This window comes from Mus caroli, unplaced genomic scaffold (assembly GCF_978045245.1).
Source record: "Mus caroli unplaced genomic scaffold, Mus_caroli_1 scaffold_33, whole genome shotgun sequence".
NCBI lineage: Eukaryota > Metazoa > Chordata > Mammalia > Rodentia > Muridae > Mus > Mus caroli.
Window position 1 is genome coordinate 2906623 of NW_028227288.1, and position 16212 is coordinate 2922834.

Genomic DNA, 16212 nt, shown 5'->3' on the forward strand with positions numbered 1-16212 from the left:
GAGAGAGAGAGAGAGAGAGAGAAAGAAAGAAAGAAAGAAAGAAAGAAAGAAAGAAAGAAAGAGAGAGAGAGAGAGAGAAAGAAAGAAAGAAAGAAGAAAAGAAAAGGAGAGAGACACAGAGACAGACAGAGACACACAGAGAGAGAGACAGAGAGAGAAAGAGAAAGAGAGATGGAAAGAAAGATACTTTCAGAAAAAAAATTAGAAAAAAATTAAAGAAATTACACACAAGCCCACTAGATGGCAAGTAACTGCAATCCCAGCAGAAGTATTGCACACATACACACACAGAAACACACACAAACTCTGTCATTAAATCCAACGTGCCTTCATGATCAAAGTTCTTTAGTCAATAGTACTAGAAGGAACATAAGTCGGGGGCTGGTGAGATGGTTCAGTGGGTAAGAGCACCGACTGCTCTTCCAAAGGTACTGAGTTCAAATCCCAGCAACCACATGGTGGCTCACAACAACCCACAATGAGATCTGATACCCTATCCTGGTGGGTTTGAAGACATCTACTGTGAACTTATACTAATAAATAAATCTTTGGCCTGAGCAAATGGGCTTGGGTAGAGCAAGCAGAGGTCCTAATTTCATTTCCCAACAATCACATTAACGATCACAACCATCTTTACAACTAAAGTGTGTACTCATATACATAAAATAAATAAATCTTGGAAGGAAGGAAGGAAGGAAGGAAGGAAGGAAGGAAGGAAGGAAGGAAGGAAGGAAAGAAGGAAGGAAGGAAGGAAGGAAGGAAGGAAGGAAGGAAGGAAGGAAGGAAGGGAAGAATGAAAGGAACATATGTCAGTAAAATAAAAGCCAGAACCTTTTCTGCTTTTGTTTTCTTGATCCTAGAGATAGGGTTTCTCTTGGTGTAGCCCTGGCAGTCCTTTCTGGAACTATCAGTGTAGGCTTGGGTAGCCTCAAACTCACAGAGGTCCTCTCTGCCTGCTTGCCTGCCAGCCTCTGCCACCCACACAGCCTGGCAGAAGCCAGAATCTCTTTTTCCCTCCTATTTATATATTTCTTAGTTTGTTTGTTTGCTTGCTTGCTTGTTTGCTGTTATTACTTTTAGTTTTCAATGTAAGTGTGTGTGTGTGTGTGCTGCCTATATGACTACATGCCAGAAGAGGGCACCAGAACCTAGGACAAGTCACCATGCACCCCGTGAGAATTACTTTTTTTTAAAAAAAAAAAAGGAAATTCTAATCACAGATATCTGTGGGGCTGTCAGAGTGCTTTATAAGGCTTACTGTAAATAATAAAAATTGTGTGTCCTTTACCAAAAAACAGAAGGGAATGGAGGTGGTACCCCTGCATGTTTGTTGTCTGCATGTCTACTTCCTTGTTCGGTCACTGGCTTGCACATTGACACTTTGACCTCATTAAGATGAAAGGCGACCTTTTTGTGGCAGCAAAAAAAACCTCCCTGGAGGTTTGGTGGCCTACCACCTACACAAGCTCAGGCACGGAAAATAAATTAATAAAGATCTCTGAAACACAAATCTGGGGCTGGTACTAGCTGGCCATGGAATCCTATACACACACATGGAGTATTAATTTACAAGCAGCTACATCATTATCTGTGAGGGAGAGAGACATGAAAGAGTTTCCACAGCCTTTTTATTGGTGGTCAGGGTTAGGATTTCTTGTTTATTTCTTTGTTTGTTTGTTTGTTTGTTTGATTTCATTTTTTTTTTTTTTTTTGAGACAGGGTTTCTCTGTGTAGCCTTGGCTGTCCTGGAACTCACTTTGTGGACCAGGCTGGCCTTGAACTTAGAAATCTGCCTGCCTCTGCCTCCCAAGTGCTGGGATTAAAGGCGTGCGCCACCACACCCGGCTCATACACACGTTTTTTTAAATATTTTTTTATTACGTATTTTCCTCAATTACATTTCCAATGCTATCCCAAATGTCCTCCATACCCTCCCCCCCCCCTGTTTTCTTAAAGAGAGAATTTCAGTAGACCTGAGGCAATTGTGGACCACACCTTTAGCCTCAGGAGGATTTCTGCATTCAAGGTCACCCTGGCTTACAGAGTGACATCCAAGTCAGCCAGGGCTACACAAAGAAAACCTACCTGAGAAAAAAATAATAATTGAAAGAAAGAAAGAAAGAAAGAAACAAACAAAGAGAGAGAGAGAGATTGAGAGAGAGAGAGAGAGAGAGAGAGAGAGAGAGAGAGAGAGGAGAGAAAGAGAGAGGGAAAGAAAAGGGGTGCTCCACCACATCTGGCTTCCTTGTTTATTTCTAAGAATCCTTGGAAATATGATTTCTTTAATCTGTGTACCCAAGACTAACACACACACACACATGCACACAAACATGGAGTGAGAGAGAAAGATAAGGAGGTATGACAGGAATTTTACTTTACAAAAAAAGAAAAAAGAATTAGAAAAATTTAAAGAAATTATACAGAAGCCCACTTGATGTCAAGTAACAGTAATCACAGCAGAAATATTGCACACACACACACACAGACACACACACAGAAACACACACTGTCATTAAATCCAACATGCCTTCATGATCAAAGTTCTTTAGTCAATAGTACTAGAAGGAACATGTGTCCAGGGCTGGTGAGATGGTTCAGTGGGGAAGAGCACTGACTGCTCTTCCAAATGTACTGAGTTCAAATCCCAGCAACCACATGGTCCCTCACAACCACCAATAATGAGATCTGATACCCTCTCCTGGTGCGTTTGAAGACAGCTACAGTGAACTTATACTAATAAATAAATCTTTTGCCTGAGCAAGTGGGCTTGGCTAGAGCAAACAGAGGTCCTAAGCTCAATTCCCAACAATCACATGAAGGATCACAACTATCTGTACAACTAAAGTGTGTACTCATATACATAAAATACATAAATCTTGAAAGAAAGAAAGAAAGAAAGAAAGAAAGAAAGAAAGAAAGAAAGAAAGAAAGAAAGAAAGAAAGGAAGGAAGGAAGAAGGAAAGAGAGAGAGAGAGAGAGAGAGAAAGAAAGAAAGAAAGAAAGAAAGAAAGAAAGAGAGAGAGAGAGAAAGAAAGAAAGAAAGAAGAAAAGAAAAGGAGAGAGACACAGAGACAGACAGAGACACACAGAGAGAGAGACAGAGAGAGAAAGAGAAAGAGAGATGGAAAGAAAGATACTTTCAGAAAAAAAATTAGAAAAAAATTAAAGAAATTACACACAAGCCCACTAGATGGCAAGTAACTGCAATCCCAGCAGAAGTATTGCACACATACACACACAGAAACACACACAAACTCTGTCATTAAATCCAACGTGCCTTCATGATCAAAGTTCTTTAGTCAATAGTACTAGAAGGAACATAAGTCGGGGGCTGGTGAGATGGTTCAGTGGGTAAGAGCACCGACTGCTCTTCCAAAGGTACTGAGTTCAAATCCCAGCAACCACATGGTGGCTCACAACAACCCACAATGAGATCTGATACCCTATCCTGGTGGGTTTGAAGACATCTACTGTGAACTTATACTAATAAATAAATCTTTGGCCTGAGCAAATGGGCTTGGGTAGAGCAAGCAGAGGTCCTAATTTCATTTCCCAACAATCACATTAACGATCACAACCATCTTTACAACTAAAGTGTGTACTCATATACATAAAATAAATAAATCTTGGAAGGAAGGAAGGAAGGAAGGAAGGAAGGAAGGAAGGAAGGAAGGAAGGAAGGAAGGAAGGAAAGAAGGAAGGAAGGAAGGAAGGAAGGAAGGAAGGAAGGAAGGAAGGAAGGAAGGAAGGAAGGAAGGAAGGAAGGGAAGAATGAAAGGAACATATGTCAGTAAAATAAAAGCCAGAACCTTTTCTGCTTTTGTTTTCTTGATCCTAGAGATAGGGTTTCTCTTGGTGTAGCCCTGGCAGTCCTTTCTGGAACTATCAGTGTAGGCTTGGGTAGCCTCAAACTCACAGAGGTCCTCTCTGCCTGCTTGCCTGCCAGCCTCTGCCACCCACACAGCCTGGCAGAAGCCAGAATCTCTTTTTCCCTCCTATTTATATATTTCTTAGTTTGTTTGTTTGCTTGCTTGCTTGTTTGCTGTTATTACTTTTAGTTTTCAATGTAAGTGTGTGTGTGTGTGTGCTGCCTATATGACTACATGCCAGAAGAGGGCACCAGAACCTAGGACAAGTCACCATGCACCCCGTGAGAATTACTTTTTTTTAAAAAAAAAAAAAGGAAATTCTAATCACAGATATCTGTGGGGCTGTCAGAGTGCTTTATAAGGCTTACTGTAAATAATAAAAATTGTGTGTCCTTTACCAAAAAACAGAAGGGAATGGAGGTGGTACCCCTGCATGTTTGTTGTCTGCATGTCTACTTCCTTGTTCGGTCACTGGCTTGCACATTGACACTTTGACCTCATTAAGATGAAAGGCGACCTTTTTGTGGCAGCAAAAAAAACCTCCCTGGAGGTTTGGTGGCCTACCACCTACACAAGCTCAGGCACGGAAAATAAATTAATAAAGATCTCTGAAACACAAATCTGGGGCTGGTACTAGCTGGCCATGGAATCCTATACACACACATGGAGTATTAATTTACAAGCAGCTACATCATTATCTGTGAGGGAGAGAGACATGAAAGAGTTTCCACAGCCTTTTTATTGGTGGTCAGGGTTAGGATTTCTTGTTTATTTCTTTGTTTGTTTGTTTGTTTGTTTGATTTCATTTTTTTTTTTTTTTTGAGACAGGGTTTCTCTGTGTAGCCTTGGCTGTCCTGGAACTCACTTTGTGGACCAGGCTGGCCTTGAACTTAGAAATCTGCCTGCCTCTGCCTCCCAAGTGCTGGGATTAAAGGCGTGCGCCACCACACCCGGCTCATACACACGTTTTTTTAAATATTTTTTTATTACGTATTTTCCTCAATTACATTTCCAATGCTATCCCAAATGTCCTCCATACCCTCCCCCCCCCCTGTTTTCTTAAAGAGAGAATTTCAGTAGACCTGAGGCAATTGTGGACCACACCTTTAGCCTCAGGAGGATTTCTGCATTCAAGGTCACCCTGGCTTACAGAGTGACATCCAAGTCAGCCAGGGCTACACAAAGAAAACCTACCTGAGAAAAAAATAATAATTGAAAGAAAGAAAGAAAGAAAGAAACAAACAAAGAGAGAGAGAGAGATTGAGAGAGAGAGAGAGAGAGAGAGAGAGAGAGAGAGAGAGAGGAGAGAAAGAGAGAGGGAAAGAAAAGGGGTGCTCCACACCTGGCTTCCTTGTTTATTTCTAAAAATCCTTGGAAATATGATTTCTTAATCTGTGTACCCAGGACTAACACACATACACACATGCACACAAACATGGAGTGAGAGAGAAAGATAAGGAGGAATGACATGAAGTTTAGGAAAAAGAGATATTAATGGATTAATATTACTTCTATACATAAATACACATGTTTTTTAAAAAATATTTTTTATTATGTATTTTCCTCAATTACATTTCCAATGCTATCCCAAAAGTCCCCCATACCCTCCACCCCTTGTTTTCTTAAAGAGAGAATTACAGTAGACCTGAGGCAATTGTGGACCACACCTTTAGCCTCAGGCAGATTTCTACATTCAAGGTCACCCTGGCTTAAGGAGTGACTTCCAAGTCAGCCAGGGCTACACAATGAATCCCTATCTGAGATTTTTTTTTTTTTATTTTGAAAAAGGGTTTCTCTGTGTAGTCCTGGAACTCACTTTGTGGACCTGGAATGACATGAATTTTAGGAAAAAGAGATATTAATGGATTAATATTACTTCTATACATACATACATACATACATATAATCATACATACACACATAATTTTTTCAAATAGAATTAGAGTAGACCTGAGGCAATTGTGGAACATACCTTTAACCTCGGGCAGATTTCTGTGTTCAAGGTCACCCTGGGTTACAGAGTTAGTGTCAAGTCAGCTAGGGCTACACAGAGAAACCGTATCTCAGTAAAAAGAAAAAAATAATAGAAAGAAAGAGAGAGAGAGAGAGAGAGAGAGAGAGAGAGAGAGAGAGAGAGAGAGATTTAAAAAAAAAAAAAAACTTAGTCTGGGCAGTGGTGCTTTTAATCCCAGCATTTGGGAAGCAGAGGCAGACAGATTAATATGTTCAAGGCCATCATGGTCTACAGAGTGAGTTCCAGGACAGCCAGGGTTACAGAGAGAAAGTGCATCATGAAAAAACAAAGCTATATTAAATAAATAAAATTTAAAAATTAAAAAATAGCCGGGACTGGTGGCACATACCTTTAATCCCAGCACTCCGGAGGCAGAGATGGGAAGATTTCTGGGTTCGAGGTCAGCCTAGTCTGCAAAGTGAGTTCCAGGACAGCCAGGGCTATACAGAGAAACCCTATTTCGTAAAACAAAAAATAAAATTAAATTAAATTAAATTAAAATTACAATTACAATTAAAAAGAATTAGAAAAAAAGATTACAGAAATCAAACATAAACCACTAGATGGCATGTAACCACAATTACAGCAGAAATATTGCACACACACACACACACACACACACACACACACACACACACACAAACTCTGTCATAAAATCGAATGTGCCTTCATGATCAAAGTTCGATAGTCAATACTGCTAGAAGAATCATACGTCTGAAAATAAAAGCCAGAACCTTTTCTGCTTTTGTTTTCTTTTGCCCCAAGATAGGGTTTCTCTTGATGTAGCCCTGGCATCCCTGCCTGGAACTTGCTCTGTAGGCTTGGGTAGCCTCAAACTCACAGAGGTCCTCTCTGCCTGCTTCTGCCACCTACACATCCAGGCAGAAGCTAGAATCTTTTTTTTTTTTAACCTTCTTTTCTTTTATTTGTTTGTTTGTTATTATTACTATTAGTTTTCAAAGTATGTGTGTGTGTATGTGCTCTATCTGCTGCCTAGATGACTGCATGACAGAAGAAGGCACCAGAACCTAGGTGAATCCACCATGCAGTTCCTGAAAATTAATTAAAAGAAAAAAAAACAAAAAAAGGAAATTCAAATCACATAGCAAGTAGAAATCTGCACAGCTGTCAGAGTGTTATTTAAGGCTTACTGTAAATAATAAAAATTGTTATGTGTCTTTTATCCAAAAACAGAAGGGAGGTGGTGTGCCTGCATATGGAAGGTGACAAGTGGGTGGCAGCCATCTTGTCCTCTGACTGACATCTATCCTCATAAAGATGGAGGTGGCTGACTGTCACGTGACCTAATGCTCAAGGTAGCTTTTGTGTCCAGCCTCTAGGTGGCCTAGTTTGCATGTGCAGAAAGGTGAGGAGGCTCCCTAAAGCAGCCAGAACCCTTGACCATCCACAGACAGCCTCATACTGTCTTTTGTTATACTTTTAAATGCCAGACTCTGAATTGGTCAGTCTAAATTCTTTTGGTTTAATTAAATTATAATTAAAATGCATAATAAATGAAAAATATAACCAGTCATTCTGAAACCCCTTTTGTGTAACTCAGACTGTAGAATAAGCTAGCTGCAAAGTTACAGTGATCCACCTCCCTCTGCCAGCACTGCCACAACCACTGCCTGTCAAAAGCAAAAATCATAAAAAGGAAGAGGGGAGAGGGAACAAAAATAAGAAGATAAGAATCGCCGGGCGGTGGTGGCGCACGCCTTTAATCCCAGCACTTGGGAGGCAAAGGCAGGCAGATTTCTGAGTTCGAGGCCAGCCTGGTCTACAAAGTGAGTTCCAGGACAGCCAGGGCTACACAGAGAAACTCTGTCTCGAAAAACCAAAAAAAAAAAAAAGAAGATAAGAATCGTAGCCGGTCATAGTGGTATACAACTTTCATGCCAGCATTTGAAAAGCAGAGGCAGGCTCTTACTGGATTGAGGCCTACAAAGTGTCTTCAAGACAGCCAGGGCTGCTTACACTAAGAAACTATGTATGAAAAGAATAAATTTAAGAAAGAAAAAAAAAAGAAAAGAAAGAAAAAAAAAGAAAAGAAAGGAAGGAAGGAAGGAAGGAAGGAAGGAAGGAAGGAAGGAAAGAAGGAAGGAAGGAAGGAAGAAAGGGAGAGGGGGGAACAGAGAGAGGGAGCAGAAGAAAAAAAGAAAGAAAAAAAAGAAAAAGAGAAACAGGCGTCTTTAGGAGTTAGTGTTACTTGATTGGAGATATCATTTCTCTGTGTAGGCAGGCAGGCAGGCAGACAGCCATAGTTGTTTGCTTTAGTTTAGCTTGGTTTGGTTTTCAGGAAGTGTTGCCGAGGTCATACACAAGCACAGGCCCAAGAAATAAATAAATAAATAAATAAATAAATAAATAAATAAATAAATAAGAAACACACATCTGGGAGGGGGGGGCTAGCTTGGCCATGGAGTCACACACACACACACACACACACACACACTAATAAAATCAGGACATCCAGTGTCTTGGCCATTAATAGTGTGACATTCATGTCTTAAATTGCAAACCAGAAAGTCAGTTGCCCACGTACAAGTCTCTTTCTTCCAAGTAAGATGTCAGTTCCCAGGGAGGCCTTGGGAACTTACACTTTACTCACTCACACCCTACTCAAAATAGAAGTCTGATTCTAAGTAGTCTGTGCACTGAATCGGTGGTTTGGGTGTCTCTCTTGTGTTGGGGCAGGGCGGGGGTTCCATCCCCAGTGCAGGTTCTAGGAGCAAATGCCAGAAAAGTATACACATGTGCGGGTGTAGGAAATGCTGCTGGGTGGTCAGTTTGAGTCCAAGCCTATTGCAGATAACTATAGAACAAAGGAAGCAGTTCGATTGGCTTCTATCTTGATTGGTTTCTGAGGACACATCCAAGGAGAATATGTAATCAATTCTGGCAGTAACAGCAGAATGGCAGGCTAGCCAGGTAAGAGGTTACCTAGCCCTTATCTAATCTGAAGTAGGCCTTCACATTCCATCTAGGCCTTAATAGTTTCCTCAGTCCTTAACATTCCATCTAGGCCTTACTCTTTTACCTATACCTTAACAGACAGCAGCTTTGCCCTCTGAGCCATCGCACAGGCATGTATAGATCAATGAATATCTTTCTCTGTATTCATTTATTTATGAGAGACAAAGTCTCTGTACATGGTGCAAAAACATACAAGACAGACCAGGCCGGCCACTCAATAATTTCTGCAGGCATGTGATGGAGGTGGCATCCAAACTGTGTAAGCAGTTCCATGCCACGTAGTTATCATTATTTGTTTTATGTATGTATGTTTGTATGTGTGAGATTACTTAGTTAGTTTCGTATTTAATTGAACCAGGGTTATTTGGGGGGGGGGAGGAAATTTTTTTCTATATATACAAGCAATTGTAATTTGTTATAGTGTCCCTCCCTTTTGTGAAGTTTGGATTGGGTTTTGCTTGGGATTGTTTGTTTGTTTGTTGGTTGGTTTTTCCAGACAGGGTTTCTCTGTGTAGCCCGGGCTGTACTGGAATTCACTCTGTAGACCAGGCTGGCCTCCAATTCAGAAATCTGCCTGCCTCTGCCTTCCAAGTGCTCCCAAAGGCATGTGCCACCACTGCTCTGCTGTACTATTTAAACAGCCCACCCCCCCCCAAAAAAAAAGAGCAACAGCAAAACTGCAAATGTTCCTTCCTTCTCTGCATATCCAATCCAACCACTCCCAGCTAACTTAGGTAATGTGCGTTTCTGTGCCAGTTGATTATATATATATATATATATATATATATATATATATATATATATATATATATAATACTGTGTGTGTGTGAAATACAATACAATAAAATAAAATTAAGATGCTCAATTTCTTCACAAGCTTTGTTTTATTTTATTTTTGAAGGTTTTATTTATTTTTTTATTTATATGAGTACACTGCAGCTGTCTTCCAACACACACCAGAAGTGTGCATCGGATTCCAAAGTCACCATGTGGTTCGTGGGAATTGAACTCAGGACCTCTGGAAGAACAGTCAACGCTCTTCAGACCTTCACACACGTTTTATTTTATTAAGCATTAAACATGAAGTAGAAATCATTTAAATATTGTCCAGATTGGCCTTACCAATTCCTAAATTGCTGGCAGGGTGAGGCTTCTAGTGAAAGTCTTCTAGTGAGCGGAGGCTTCCTCTTTCTGTTGGGGTGTGTTATCAACTCCATTACCATTTCCAAAGATCTCGGTGTGAGCCTATTGTTTGGTTCAGTGGGTTGCCAGAGCAAATGTGGACCTGAAAGGACAGTGAGTTCAGAGAATTCACACTGAAATCATCACTCAGGGACTTGAGGCAGAAAACTAGCCAGCCAGCCTCTGGATAGACATGGCTCAGCAGTTCAGAGAACCAGACCATCGCAAATAGTCCACAAACCTGCAGGGACGACTTGCAGATCCCTTCCCCCCACCCACCCCTCCCCCAGCCCCACCCAAACATAGGGAGAGAAGGCAGTGAGGGGGAGGGGGAGGTGTTGTGAGAGAATTTAGATAGCTCGAACAAATAGCTGGAGACTTCATTCATTTACTTCTTTTATTGAGCGTATGGTGAAAGAGGGAAAATGGCTCAAAAGGGAGGGAGGGAGGGCAGACCGTCTTCCCATGCTGGGATCATTCATGCTTTAAGAAGGAATGCAGGAGGCTGGAGGCTCAGCGGTTAAGAGCCCTGACTGCTCTTCTGAAGATCATGAGTTCAAATCCCAGCAACCACATAGTGGTTCACAACCACCCACAATGAGATCTGGTGCCCTCTTCTGGTGTGTCTGAAAACTGCTACAGTGTACTTACCTATAATAAATGAATCTGAAGAAGGGGGAGGAGGGGGAGGGGGAAGGCAGCCAGTCAGTCCAAAGGTGCTGGTGTGCACTCTAGGTGCTTTATCAAAAAGCCTTTAGTTCTGCTCTCCCATTTGATTCCCAAAGGGCAGTCTTGGAACCCTGTGCAGAGATAGATAGAAATGGCAACCACAGCAAACAAGCTAGTTAGTGAGTGAGTGAGTGAGTGAGTGAGCAGAGCAAGAGAGCTGGCTGGCAAAACACACAAAGCCAAAAGAAATGTCTGTCAAGTTTGGCCCCACAAAACAAAGCAAGCTCACATACATTCCCTGAGACTCATCCCTGGCTACAGGGAGTGTGATGTCCCTGAGTATTTTTGGAAGAAAGAAAGAAAGAAAGAAAGAGAGAGAGAGAGAGAGAGAGAGAGAGAGAGAGAGAGAGAGAGAGAGAGAGAGAGAGAAAGAAAGAAAGAAAGAAAGAAAGAAAGAAAGAAAGAAAGAAAGAAGGTGGTGTCCTTCCTACATCCCCCTTGCATGAGCTAGAGGTTTCTTTTCCTCCTCCTCCTCCTTCTCCTCCTCCTCCTCTTCTTCTTCTTCTTCCTCTTCTTCTTCTTCATTTTTAGTAGAGGCAGAGAGAGTAGAGAAGTAGCAAGAGAGAAAGAAGTAAGAGAACAAGAGAGGAGCTAGAAGTTTATTAAGTTTACCTCACAAAACAGTCTGTGTTGATTGATGCCAGGATGAAGGAAGAGAGAAAGACAGAGAGACAGATAGACAGACAGACAGACAGACAGACAGACAGAAAGACAGAAAGACAGAAAGACAGAAAGACAGAACTAGGTTGGTGAGAGAAATGGCTCAGCAGGTAAAACAGTGATTTTCCAAAGGCCCTGAGTTCAACTACCAATCACCTGTAATGAGATCTGACACCCTCTTCTGGTACATCTTAAGTCAGCTACAGGGTACTTTAAATAAATAAATAAATAAATAAATAAATAAATAAATAAATAAATAAATAAATGGAAGGAAGGAAGGAAGGAAGGAAGGAAGGAAGGAAGGAAGGAAGGAAGGAAGGAAGGAAGATATATATTGTCTCAGGGCAGTCCCAAAAACTCAGTCCTTTAAGCCTCTGGTAAACTCTGAAGGGGTAAGACGTACAAATTCATCAGTCCTGCCTGCCTGCAGGTTGTGCCTTGCTTACTTCACTAAGACCCAAACTTTGTTTGATGTTTTTTGTTGTAGTTGTTGTTGTTGTTTTGGTTTGGTTTGGTTTGGTTTGGGGTTTTTTTTTTTCTTTTTTTTTTTTTGCCTCTGCCTCCCAAGTGTTGGGATTAAAGGCATGAAGCACCACACCTGACTGGTGTCGGAACAAGTAAGAAAGTAAGTAAGTAAGTAAGTACATACATACATACATACATACATACATACATACACACATACATACATAAAGAGGGGACACACATGCCTAGAGGTTGTTGTTGTTTTACAGCTTTATTGTACAAAGGCAGAGGGAAAGAGAGAAGGTAGAAAGAGGGAGAGAGGCCACGTGGAGAGGAGGAAGGATGCCTAAGGTTTTAAGATGCTCAATTTCTCCACAAATTTTATTTGGAGAGCTGGCTCAGTGGTTAAGAGCACTGTCCTCTCTTCCAGAGGTCCTTCCTGAGTTCAATTTCCAACAATCATGTGGTGGCTAACAACCATCTGTCGTGGGATCCCATGTATTATTCTGGTGTGTGTCTGAAGACAGCTGCAGTGTAGTCGTATAAACAATGCCTGCATGCATGCATGCATGCATGCGTACATACATACATACATACATACATACATACATAATGTTTAAAAAAAAATAGAGCCAGGCAGTGGTGGGTGGGCACACACCTTTAATCTCAGCACTTGGGAGGCAGAGGCAGGCAGGCGGATTTCTGAGTTTGAGTTCAGCCTGGTCTACAGAGTGAGTTCCAGGACAGCCAGGGCTACACAGAGAAATCCTGTCTTGAAAAAAAGAAAAAGAAAAAAAAAACAAACAAAAAAACAAAACAAAACCAAAAACACCAAAACCAAAACCAAAATTTAGAAATAGCAAGCCATGTAAATACTGTCCAGAAGATTCTGTCCTTAGAAGTAGCAGAACAGGGCTGGGTGAGAATGAGTGAGTGAATGGGCCTTCCTCTTTCTGATAGGGTGTGTTATCAACTCCATTACCATTTCCAAAGGGCTACATTCCTCTGGAGCAACGTGGACCAGAAAACAAAGAGTTCAGAGAGAAAGACACAGATGTGCAGGTCCCTACCCCCACGAGGAGATGGCGGCTTGGGGTGGGGAGTAGGGGGAGGTGTAGAAGGGGAATTTAGGTAGCTTAGACAAATAAATAACTGGAAACGTCATTCATTCTTTTATTTATTTTATTTTACTTTATTTTATTTTATTGAGTGTATGGTGGAAGAGTGAAACTGGGTCAAAAGGGAGGGAGGGAGGGAGGGAGGGAGGGAGGGAGGGAGGGAGGGAGGGAGGGAGGGCAGTCTGCACGGGTACAAAGGGAAACCATGTCAAACCAAATGAAGTCAAGCAAGCAAGCAAAACAATTCATTGTACAAAGTCAAGCAAGCAAGCAAAACAATTCATTGTACAGAGTCGAAGGAGAAAAAAAAAAGTTAAAGATCACTTTGTTAGAACTTTTCTATATTTTAAGAAACATTAGGGCTGGTGAGATGGCTCAGCAGGTAAGAGCACCCGACTGCTCTTCCAAAGGTCCTTAGTTCAAATCCCAGCAACCACATGGTGGCTCACAACCATCCTTAACAAGATCTGACTCCCTCTTCTGGTGTGTCTGAAGACAGCCACAGTGTACTTACATGTAATAAATAAATAAATCTTAAAAAAAAAAAAGAAAAAAAGAAACATTATACGGCTTGATATCCAAACTCTCTGGTCCACTAACATATCGCTCAGACAATGCTACCCAATGCAAAGCCTACCTCTTCCTCCATGATTGTTCCCCACTATGGATGTAGCCTGCATTGTGTGTGTGGGTTATGAAAATCAGAAAGGCAGGAGGAATTGGCTGACGGACCTCCTTATCTGAAAGAAAGAAAAGAGAAAGAGAAATGAAGCAATATAGATGTAGCCCAGTATTTTATTTTTTCCTCAGATTAAGAAAAGTAATCTTGCCGGGCGTGGTGGCGCACGCCTTTAATCCCAGCACTCGGGAGGCAGAGGCAGGCGGATTTCTGAGTTCGAGGCCAGCCTGGTCTACAAAGTGAGTTCCAGGACAGCCAGGGCTATACAGAGAAACCCTGTCTCGAAAAACCAAAAAAAAAAAAAAAAAAAAAAAAGAAAAGTAATCTTTACAAAACTCTAGCCATATCACTGTAACCTTCATCCATTCCGTTGAGATACCCGAGAGATACCTGACACCCCACAAACACCCAAATCGGAAACAAAAGAAACCTCCCAGACCTAATTGGTCCAACTAATTTCAAATGAATAAATGAAACCGGGCCAACTAGTTGATCTCATTATGTCTAATAATAATAATAATAGTAGTAGTAGTAGTAGTAGTAGTAGTAATGCCAGGCAGTGGTGCAGCACACCTTTACTCCCAGCACTTGTGAGGCAGACAGAGGCAGGAGGATTTCTGAGTTTGATTGAGGCCAGGGTGGTCTACAGAGTGAGTTCCTGGGCAGCCAAGACTACACAGAGAAACACTGTCTCGGGGGAAAAAGAAAAAAGCAAGCAAGCAAGCAAGCAAGCAAGCAAGCAAGCAAGCAAACAAACAGCAGACAGACCACTATTTACAAGTTACCCATTTTTGGAATATATATGAAAAGAAAATCCTTTTTGCCAGCTGACTTACCAGTTTTGTTAAAGGAAGAAAACAGAAAAGTCAGATCATCAACCTAAGGATTTTAAGATGGGCTGGAGAGATGGCTTAGTGGTTAAGAGCACCGATTGCCCCCCTCCACAGACACACACACAAAAATTAAAAACAAAGCCGGGCATGGTGGCGCACGCCTTTAATCCCAGCACTCCGGAGGCAGAGGCAGGCGGATTTCTGAGTTCAAGGCCAGCCTGGTCTACAAAGTGAGGTCCAGGACAGCCAGGTCTATTAAAAAAAAAAAAAAAAAAACTGTGTGTGTGTCCCCGCATATATATATATATATATATATATATATAAATAAATATAACATCCTTTTAAAATTAAAAAAGGAAAACAAACAAAACTCGAGTAAGGATAACTGGTCGACCTTCAATTTATTCCGCAAAACAAAACAAAAGGAAAATCAGAAAAGAAATCCAGATCAGACAGTCTATCGACCGCATTGTGTGGAGAAAAAGACAAGGCCTCCCGGAGTACTATGGTCAACTTCCCAGTTCATTTAAATAAATAAATAAATAAATAAATAAATAAATAAATAAATAAATAAATAAAAAAATAAAAATATGTATAAAAAAGTAAAAGAGGCACGGCTATTTGTCTGTGTATACGTATGCAGTTATATAATATTTTAAAAAGAAAAACGTAAAGAAGTTGGAGTCTTTCTGACATCTGGTCGACCTCCACGGATTGGGGGAAAAAGACAAAGTGCCACCCGGTGTGCTGGTCGACCTCCCAGTCCATTTAAAAAAAAAAAAAATATATATATATATATATATATGTATATATATGTATATATGTATATATATACATATATACACATATACACATATATATATGTATAAAGTAAAAGAGGCACACATATACATTTGTCTACATGTATGTGTGTGGTTATATATATATAAAAAAAAGTTATATATACACACACACACATACACATTTGTCTATATATACATTTGTCTATATATATTTCTCCATTGATACTTAAATAAAAATATTGGCGTCTTTATGACATCTGGTCGACCTCCGCACTTTGGGGGAAAAAGAAAAAGTGCCACATGGAGGACTGGTTGACCTCGCAGTCCATTAAAAAAAAAAAAAAAAAAAATTATAAAGTAAAAGAGGCACATATATACATTTGTCTACCTGCACGAGTGTAGTTATATATATTAAAAAAAACAAAAACAAAAGTTCGCGTCTTTCCGACATCTGGTCGACCCCCGCGGTTTGGGGGAAAAAGACAAAGTGCCACCCGGAGTACTGGTCGACCTATATACAAAAAAGGAAAAAAAATTGGCTTCTTTCTGATATCTGGTCGACCTCCGCGGTTTGGGGGAAAAAGACAAAGTGCCACCCGGTGTGCTGGTCGACCTCCCAGTCCATTTAAAAAAAAAAAAAAATATATATATATATATATATATATATATGTATATATATACATATATACACATATACACATATATATGTATAAAGTAAAAGAGGCACACATATACATTTGTCTACGTGTATGTGTGTGGTTATATATATAAAAAAAAGTTATATATACACACACACACATACACATTTGTCTATATATATTTCTCCATTGATACCTAAATAAAAATATTGGCGTCTTTATGACATCTGGTCGACCTCCGCACTTTGGGGGAAAAAGAAAAAGTGC